At 48.8% G+C, this 8449-nt stretch overlaps 1 non-coding gene across 1 annotated transcript; it reads right to left on the reverse strand.

The window, feature by feature from the left end:
* Positions 1-7870: 7870 nt before the first annotated feature.
* TRNASTOP-UCA lies at positions 7871-7956 on the reverse strand. Its single transcript has one exon. It is a non-coding gene; the product is annotated as a tRNA-Tyr (tRNA).
* Positions 7957-8449: the final 493 nt, after the last annotated feature.

An 8449-nucleotide genomic window follows, 5' to 3' on the forward strand; every position in this document is an offset into this window, starting at 1 on the left:
AAGACCCTCCTTTGCCGCTCCTGTCTGCAGAGTGCCTGCAACCCACAGCCCAACCAGTGTTGCCGTGGACACACTGTCTGCCCTGGGCCCGCGAATTCTGATCACTTCAGTGAAAATAATTTGATGGAATAAGCAGAGACATGGGGTTTGCAGTTACCACACCCACCCGCACTGATACACACACTTCTGCATCCATCTTCTTTGTGCCATGGTTTCAGTAAGCGAGCAGACAAGTCCGCTTGTAAGACACAGTGGCGTGTCAGCCAGCAGGGATGGTTACAAACGTGGTTTTCTCCAGCTCTGCTTAACACGACCTCCTCCTGCTGCTTAGAACAATGTGTTGTTACCACAACACGACATCTAGTTAAGAAAAGAAAGCCAAGCACAATCCACCCAAACTTCAAAACTTCCCCCTTCCCTTCACCAACAGATTTTTCTCGTCAGGTTCAAATTATTTGCCAATGAGTGCTGGAAAAAGCTGTTGCTCTGGTTTGGCCCGTATTTAGTTGCTGCCCAAAATCAACAGAAGGTATTTCTGGGAAGCGAACATCAGGGGGTGCAAGAAAATGACATTGGCCTGTAGTAAAATTAAGACTAGCTTCTTCGAGAGTTGGGCCGTGGTGGTGGTTATTTTGTACTACTCCATTGCGGCTCCGCTTCCTGGGCTGATGTGTCCAGGCTACGTGTTATAATTTCAGTTTTTGGTGAACTGAGAGCGAAATCCCAGAAGCCACAGGCAGCATTACCCAGCCTCGCTGGGCAGGCTGGCTGGGTCACCTCTCCACATCTCAGCCCATAGGTGAGGTACGCTGGAAGGGCAGCGAGATAGACACTTGGCGCTTCTGCTTGCTCTTACTGTTGTTCTTGAGGGACTCTGCTACAAGTTTGCAAGGGAGCCAGGTAGTGGATGGATGTTGTACAGAACTTCAGTCTCCCAGTCTGTCAAGCTTGAAAGTTTTTCCAGCTTTCAATTTTGTCTAGTTTCTTTCTTAAGACTCCCCCCTTCTTCAAACAGAGCCTCAACTCTGGCTGGGTCCCAGAGATAGATACCAAATGGCGCTTTTTTCCCTTTCTTTTGCTCTTTCTTCCTTCTCGTGAAGCTGGCAGACTCTCCAAACACACATCCAACCAACGCACAGTGCATTCGAAAACAGGCCATCTGGCTGAGCACTCCTTGAGAATGAGAAGACAAGAAAAACAACCCTCTTGGAGCTGGCAGCCGAAAGGCAGGCAGCCCGTACGTGGACTTGATCTTGTGGTGCAATCCAAGAGCCGTCCAATCCAAGGGCATTGCAAAAAAGCTCTTTCCTAATGAGCAGAATACGGCTGTCTCCAGAAGCGGCTCCAAGTCAACAATTTGAGTGGGATGCTGTAACTCTCCTCGCTGCACATGTGCTCATTAATTAAAGCCACTTTGGAAGATGCCCCTGACACCCCCGCCGGGGCTGCCAGCGTACCCTCCCCGAAATCCTGCTCGCAGCTTTGCAGCCCCCTGCTGGGCAGGGAACTGCAGATCCCCAGGGGAAGGAGAGGGCCATCAGCATCCAGCTCGAAACCACAAAAGGGGCCCGTTGCGTCACCGGTGAACAGCTGCGCGGGGACTAGAGCACTGGAAGGAAGTTGCACTCCATTTGCTTTGCTGTCGTTTTTCTCCCCTCTGAGTGTGGTAACAGCCAGAGTGCTCCAGGCATAAACCCACTCTGGGCAGGTCAGCAAGCGACAGGGAGGGAAGTGAGCTGAGTAACCAAATATTGCAATTCTTAGCTGTTTTTTCTGATGATTAAGGACTGGGTTCACGAAATCAGGGTGGCTGAGGTGAATGCGGAGCCATTAGTAGCCAAATCCCTCAACAGTGAAACTAGTAGGAGACTAGTTTAAAACAGATTAAAGAAATTATATCACATTAGATAGACAACATCTGGAAGCTGCTGGCCCAGCAGGCTGCAGAAGCAGACAGCACCAGCAGGCTCAAAATGGGATTAGACAACTTTGCAGACAACAGATCCATAAATGGATGCTAAAGGGAGGAGGCAGGATGTACAGTCTAACCTCCCAATCCAACAAAGGTGAATGCTCAGTAAACACAAGGGAGAGGGAAATGTCCAGGCCTGTGTGCTCTTGCTGGATAGGCTCTCACCTTGGTCCAGTTGGGAGCAGAGTGCTGGGTGGGGAGGACCACTGCTGTGGCCCAAAAGGGCTGTTCTTCAGTTTTTATTCTAGGATTCAGTCTCTGTGCCAGCCTGATCTGAAGGTCATATGAACAGATTGTTGCCTCTTTCAATTACCAGAAGGAAGCTAGAATCTGATTTTTCTCAGAAAGCTGGATTTATGGAACATGTTTCTGTGAATGTTAACAGTCACAAGCCCTGGCTTAATCTGTTTGGTCTCCCAGTCGTTACATTTCACACAGTGACTGGGTGATTCATTTGACCCTTTATCTTCTTACTTGGCATATCCTTGTTTCTGCACTTGCCCCTTTAGTACTGATGGGAGTAAGGACAGCTCAGCCTTTGGCAAGTGATATAGCTACATCTCAGCTATGTGTGTTTGGGTTTCCAATGGCTAGTTACAGCTCTGCATCTCCAGATGGCTATTTCTCAGGTTTCTGCTGTGGCTTCTTGCATGCAGTTGTGTTTCCAAGGTGAGGGACTAAAGCTCTTGATCTTTTGACTTTATTAACTCAAGAGTAGAGTTCTGTAAGAGAAAAATTGCTTCCTTAACTTGAAAAAATATGACAAAGGACACAGACCACCAAGGCAGGTCCTTAGGAGCTCTGTGTTTCTTGCCACTAAGGTATCAGAGACTTTCAGTGCCTCTTCCTTTTATCAACATGCAATTTAGTTATCCCCAACTGACAAAGGCAAGGTCTAAACTTGAGATTTTACATCACTGTCTATTTAAACCCACTGCTTTATAAGTTTTAACAATGACAAGGAGATGTTCCTAAACTGAAAAGAAAATAAAAAATAGGGATTTGATGGAGTCAAATATGCCCCTTCTTTGGCGCTGACTTAATTCAAACACAGGTGGCTAGTCCAGAAAAACCCAGAGGTGTCAAGGGATAACTAAATCAGAATGAAGTACAGCAGTGCAATTGCTAAATCCTACCAGAAAGAAAGTAAAGAGTAGCTGGGAAGCTTCAGTGTGAAAAAAAAAAAAATAATGGGGAAAGGGTACAACAAATTAGAAGGGACTTCTGGGTCATTGAATCTACTCCTCTGCTGTCATGATATCCCACTACTGATAAAGATCTGTCTTCAAACAATTGAGTTTTTTATTCTCATTGTTCCTCTTTGGAGGTTATTCTGAACTTTACTCTGCTGTTGTTTTGAAAGCTTCTGCTAGTTTGCACCCTGAATTTATGTATGACCAGTGTGTGCCCATTTTAAGATCTTTCCTTTTTTAAACTCTAACCTGCTATTAGCCACATTTAATAAAATTTTTAGGGCATAATTCATCTCTTACAAATATGTGTGTTCTGGTATACTAACATTGTCCCTCTTCTTTTTTTATATTTTACTTACAGGAAAACAGAATAATATGCAAAGACAAGATGAAACAGATGTTCAGGTCTACATTACAATTCAGACAGAAATTTAAATCAGCTGAAGACATCAGAACAAAATGCTTTGTAAGTGTTTCTGTGCTATCGGTTACTCAAGGGATATTTACAGGTAATACGCCTTTCAGTACATAGTGCTTCCTTTACAGCCTTTGATGTGATCTTGTGAAAGGTATAGTCCCTTTAGGAATGTGCTCTGAGGTCTGAGGCAAGTCAGCGGGAGCTCTGGGAATGTGGTGTCTCCAGAGACCAGGTTCCAAATTTGCTTGAGATGTTTGTGTAAACAGCGCTGTTGATAAAGACAGAATATCAGGATATATTCTCATGATACTGAGAATACCAAGCGAATATCAGTTGTGCTGTGGGAGTATAATTTGTGCCTTATATTCCAATAAAATGAATTAAGTTTTCTTCAGGTCAGTTCCAAAATTAGATGTAGATGATGTCCAAACCATCACCAGTAAAAGGATGCCAGTTGGAATACTTTTCTAATGATAAAATGGGTATTGAGAGAACAGATATTTTCATAGAAAGTGTTCACTGTCCTCCAAATGTGCCCCCCTCTCATAAACCCAAAAGCCTTAAAAGCAAAAGAGATTTGATTGTTGGCAGTTTGGGGATTATTCCCCTCCCTTTCCCCCAGCGTTTTCCAATGGAAAATATTCAGGGTTTGGGTTTTCAGCCGTTTGCTGAAATGTCAACATTTTCCAAAGGGTGAAGGAGGAGAAAAGAGAAGAAAAGAAAAAACATGTTCTGACCAACTCCAGTCAGAGCCAAATGGCTCAGTCCTGGATTTGGTCAGGGAAGTATGCTGGAGGGGAGAAAATGGGAGTGTCTTGGTTCCACGCACAGTCTGGCTGGGCTGAGGGCTGCGTATCACGATCCATTTGTATGAGTCATTCTGGCCGACATTTCGCCAGGGGAGTCTGTGTAGTGGCTTTTAAGCACTTCAGGTCAATATATTAGTTGCAAATACTGCCTTGTTGCTTGCCATGGCCACTTCAGCTCTGTGTGTGGGGGGGGATGCACACAGGTACACTCTTTTTGAGTTCAAGTCTTCCAATATTTCTGTGATGTCTTTAACTCACAGAGACAACGCTAACACCTGGCACCTACCCAGACTTAAGACTTCAGCTGTCGCCCATTCATAAAAGAGGAGAAAGGAGAAAAATGGCATGTGCCTATAAACATACATGATTGTCTGTGTCCTCCGCCCAGGTGACGCTGTCTTGTGCTGTGCAATGGCTGGAATTTAGCTTTTGAGAGACCTGGCCAGCTATGGACGGGCTGGCCCTAGGTAGGGAGAAATGCTGGAAGAGCCAACGTAAAGGCTGCTAAACTACACATGCACATGCATGCACCATCCTGCTTCTGGGGTAAAAGGAGTGGCTTTGTTTCCCCAACACACTGCTGATCCCCAGCTGCCTGCTCAACCTCTGGAAAGCTGTGCCAGCACTTGGGCACCCTCAAATCTGAGGAAGACAAGGGCCATCTTTGCTTCTGCCTCTCCAAGGTGTCTCCCACAGCTGCAGTGGGGGAGCTGGTAGATGGATGCATACCCAAACTAGGTCTTTGTCCCCCTCTAGTGACTCGACTGCAAAAGAAATTTTCTGAGTCCTACTCCGTCTAAGCAAGATGGTCATTATTTTAGGCCAGGATGTTGAATGGTTTCCTATCTGAAGGCCAGGAGGACATCTAAGCACCATTAGCAGGTCATATATTTATACACACTCAGCCATTATCCATTACCAATGTAAACAGTAATTAAGAGCTTGACTTTCTGCTGTAATGGGCCACATGTGCCTGCTTTCCTTCCATGGAGGATGGCAGTCACAGGCTTCAGATGACAGCCCATGCCTAGTCCTCCAGGAGAGCCAGCTAGGGCCACTGTTACCAGTGCAAAAGCACATGCTCCTGATCTCTTGTAACCAAACACTTGCTGAGTCACAGCCCAGTCACCCATATGCTTAGCAAGTCGCGTCAGCCATCTGTCACCAGCACATCCTCCTCACCCTGCTGTGACTCCATGGGGAAAACAACAGGAGGCAGATTACGTTGGGCTGAGGAGCCAGGCTCTCGTGCGTCTTGGCTCTGAGTAACCCCTGGATTGCCTTCCAACCAGTGGTGAAGCCCTTGGCTCCTCTCATTTTGGCCCATTGTCAGGGAAGAAAGTGATACTCAGGTTCAAATGCTGAAAGCTTTGCCTGACTTATGAGTGACTCCAAACAAAGCCGACTCAAGCAAGACATGGATAGCATTGTGCAAAATGTCCCTGCTACAGCCAGATCATCTACACATCCCTCCACACTAGCGTTCTCCTCCAACTGGTGTTTAAAAAATAGCACCGAGATATAGGGTGCCTCATTTCCTAAGGCCCTGTCCCACCTGCCATGTCAGCCAAAGGGTACAAGAGCAGCCTCACTGTGTCTCCTGTCCTAATGAAACCCCATGTTTCCCTAAGTTTAGCCGTGTGCCGGAGGTGCAGCCTTGGAGGGCGCAGCCCCAAGAGATGGGATCGCTTCCTGCCGTGTGCCTGCATTACCGGCCAGATAAGGCACTGCCCAGGCATGGGAACCAGCTGGGGGGGTGTAAGCGGCTCGGAATAGGGATTCACACAGGATTTCACAAACCTAGTGCCCCGTGCTGCTTACCACCACCTCCCCAGCTGGGGCTCCTCTCTCATGTGCTTGAAAGTCTGTTTTCCCCATGAGGTCCCTGAGGGAGAAATCACCCACACCAGCAATCTGACCGTCCTGCTTTATGCTAAGGCGATGAAAGAGTGCGGAGTGGATGTGGCCTTTTTTGTTCTAGAGGAAAAAAGTCAACTCAATGCCAGCCACAGATCCCAGGCTGTATAGTTCAAATCGCGCTCTGAGCACATAATTCCCATTTGTGTTTGTGTGCACGCAGGGCAAGGATGGGGGTTGGCGGGGGTGTGTGTGTGTGTGTGAATATAAGAATGTAATTGTCATAATTTAATCCAAAACTACTTCTTGGAATAAAAAAAAAAAACAGGCCGACACAAAACAGCATGTTCAGTTATAAACACCACATGAAAGAGCCGTATTATGTTCTACTTGGTAACTGACATCGAATGTTAACGTTCTCAGCTGCCCACTACTGGGCAAAGGCCTTTCCAATGCTCCCCCCTCCCGGATACAAACAAAAGCCCCCAGCCAAACTGCGGCGCAGATACCAATTTCTGAAGCCGCAGCGAAATTCCACATAGAAAGTTCATTATGGGCAGAGGAGGCCGGCTGGTAGACAGAGTGGCACGGAGCAGATAGATAGCCATCTGGGACTCAGGGCGCTCCCAGCTGCGCTGGGCAGAGCGCACGCATATCTCCTGCAAGGCCATAAATAAGTTGGCATGTGGCGTGTGAGCCATGGAGGGTCCCCCCCCCGGCCCAGATTTCCCATAATGGGCCAGCGTATTCCCAGAGCGGTGGGTCTTGCTGGCACCACGACTGAACCTCTTGGATTGACTGGGGTGCTGGGCAGGCTGGAAGCAGCAGCAGCCATCAGGAGTCATGTCAGGGCCATCGGGGCCATCAATGCCCTTCTTTTCTCCTCCCAGGCCTTCGGCTGGAGTGAGTCATTCCATGTAAAGGAAGCACAGTCATTCCGGCTTGGATCCTCAGGGGCCCTTACCTACTTAATGCCGGATGGCACCGCACCCCCTCCAAAAAGCACCCAGGAACACCGGAGATCTGATAATTCACTCGCTATTACTTCTCGCCCTCCAGGGGAAATTGACCAGGCAGAATCGCCCTTCCTGCCCCGTGGCACCAGGAGATGATGAGGAAATGCCCTTCAAATCCTCACTCTCCCCTGCGGTGGGGGTGGTTGGGGTCCCGTCCTAACTAGAGGACCTGCAAATCATCTGCCTGAGTCGTTGCAATAGGATATCATTAAATGAATGCCTTCTGCTTGAAGAATATGGTTTTTAGCTTCACGTTAACCTTTATTTTTCGTGGGGCTGGGTGACATTATTAGCACCCGTGCTTACTGCCGAAGTGAAGCATCTTTGTTGTAGCGTGGGCGAGCAACGGGTTATCGTCAATATGGAGCAGATCGAGAGAATGGCTTCTGTTATTTACTTCTTTTCTGTTCTTGTAGGATGCGTGACACCGTTTTTAACAAAGATCTGCTTTAATGGAATCCAATTATAAATCTGAATTGTTGCCCAGGCACCCTTGGGAAGATCATTAGTGTGATGCTGTGATGCTCAGTGGTATGTTGTGATTCAAGCTCCTATGGGCTTTCGCCCCCGGCGGCAAAAAAGCAGGGCCTACCATTTAATTAGTCGCCCGAAAGGTGGAATTGAACCACTCTGTCGCTAGACAGCTACAGGTTTGAAGCCTGCACCCCAGACCACTGAGGGTCATCCGGGCAACTGGTGAGACTCCATCGGCGCTCTATATAAACCCCCATTGCTCTCCTGCACTCAGGTTCAGGCGAGAGGCGCTTTGCCCGCAGGTCTGCACCCTCCGCCGGTTGCCGGTGCGGGAAGCGGCTCCGCAGCGGGTGGGGAACATCGCACACCGGGAGGGAAACGGTGGGTGCAGCCCCCGCTGCCGGCCCAGAAGCACCCGGGTGCTGTATGCAAATCACAGCATGGTGATTGGCTGTCGCCGAGGGCGGGGCGGGGCGGGAGAGGGTGAGTCACGGCGCTTCCCAGAAGGAGCCCAGCGCCCTTCCCGCCGCCTTTCCCGGATCTCCGGGGTCCCTTACAACATCGGAGCGGAGGTAGCTTGTGCAACGGGGGCCGCCCCCGGTCCCCGGGGTGATGCGATCGCCCCGTTCCGCGGTCTGGCAGAGCAGCGGGCGGTGCGGGATCAGGCAGTGCCGTCCCGACGCCCACCCGTGTGCCTTTCTCCCACTCGG

This window comes from Charadrius vociferus, unplaced genomic scaffold (assembly GCF_000708025.1).
Source record: "Charadrius vociferus isolate BGI_N301 unplaced genomic scaffold, ASM70802v2 scaffold192, whole genome shotgun sequence".
NCBI classification, from domain to species: Eukaryota; Metazoa; Chordata; class Aves; order Charadriiformes; family Charadriidae; genus Charadrius; species Charadrius vociferus.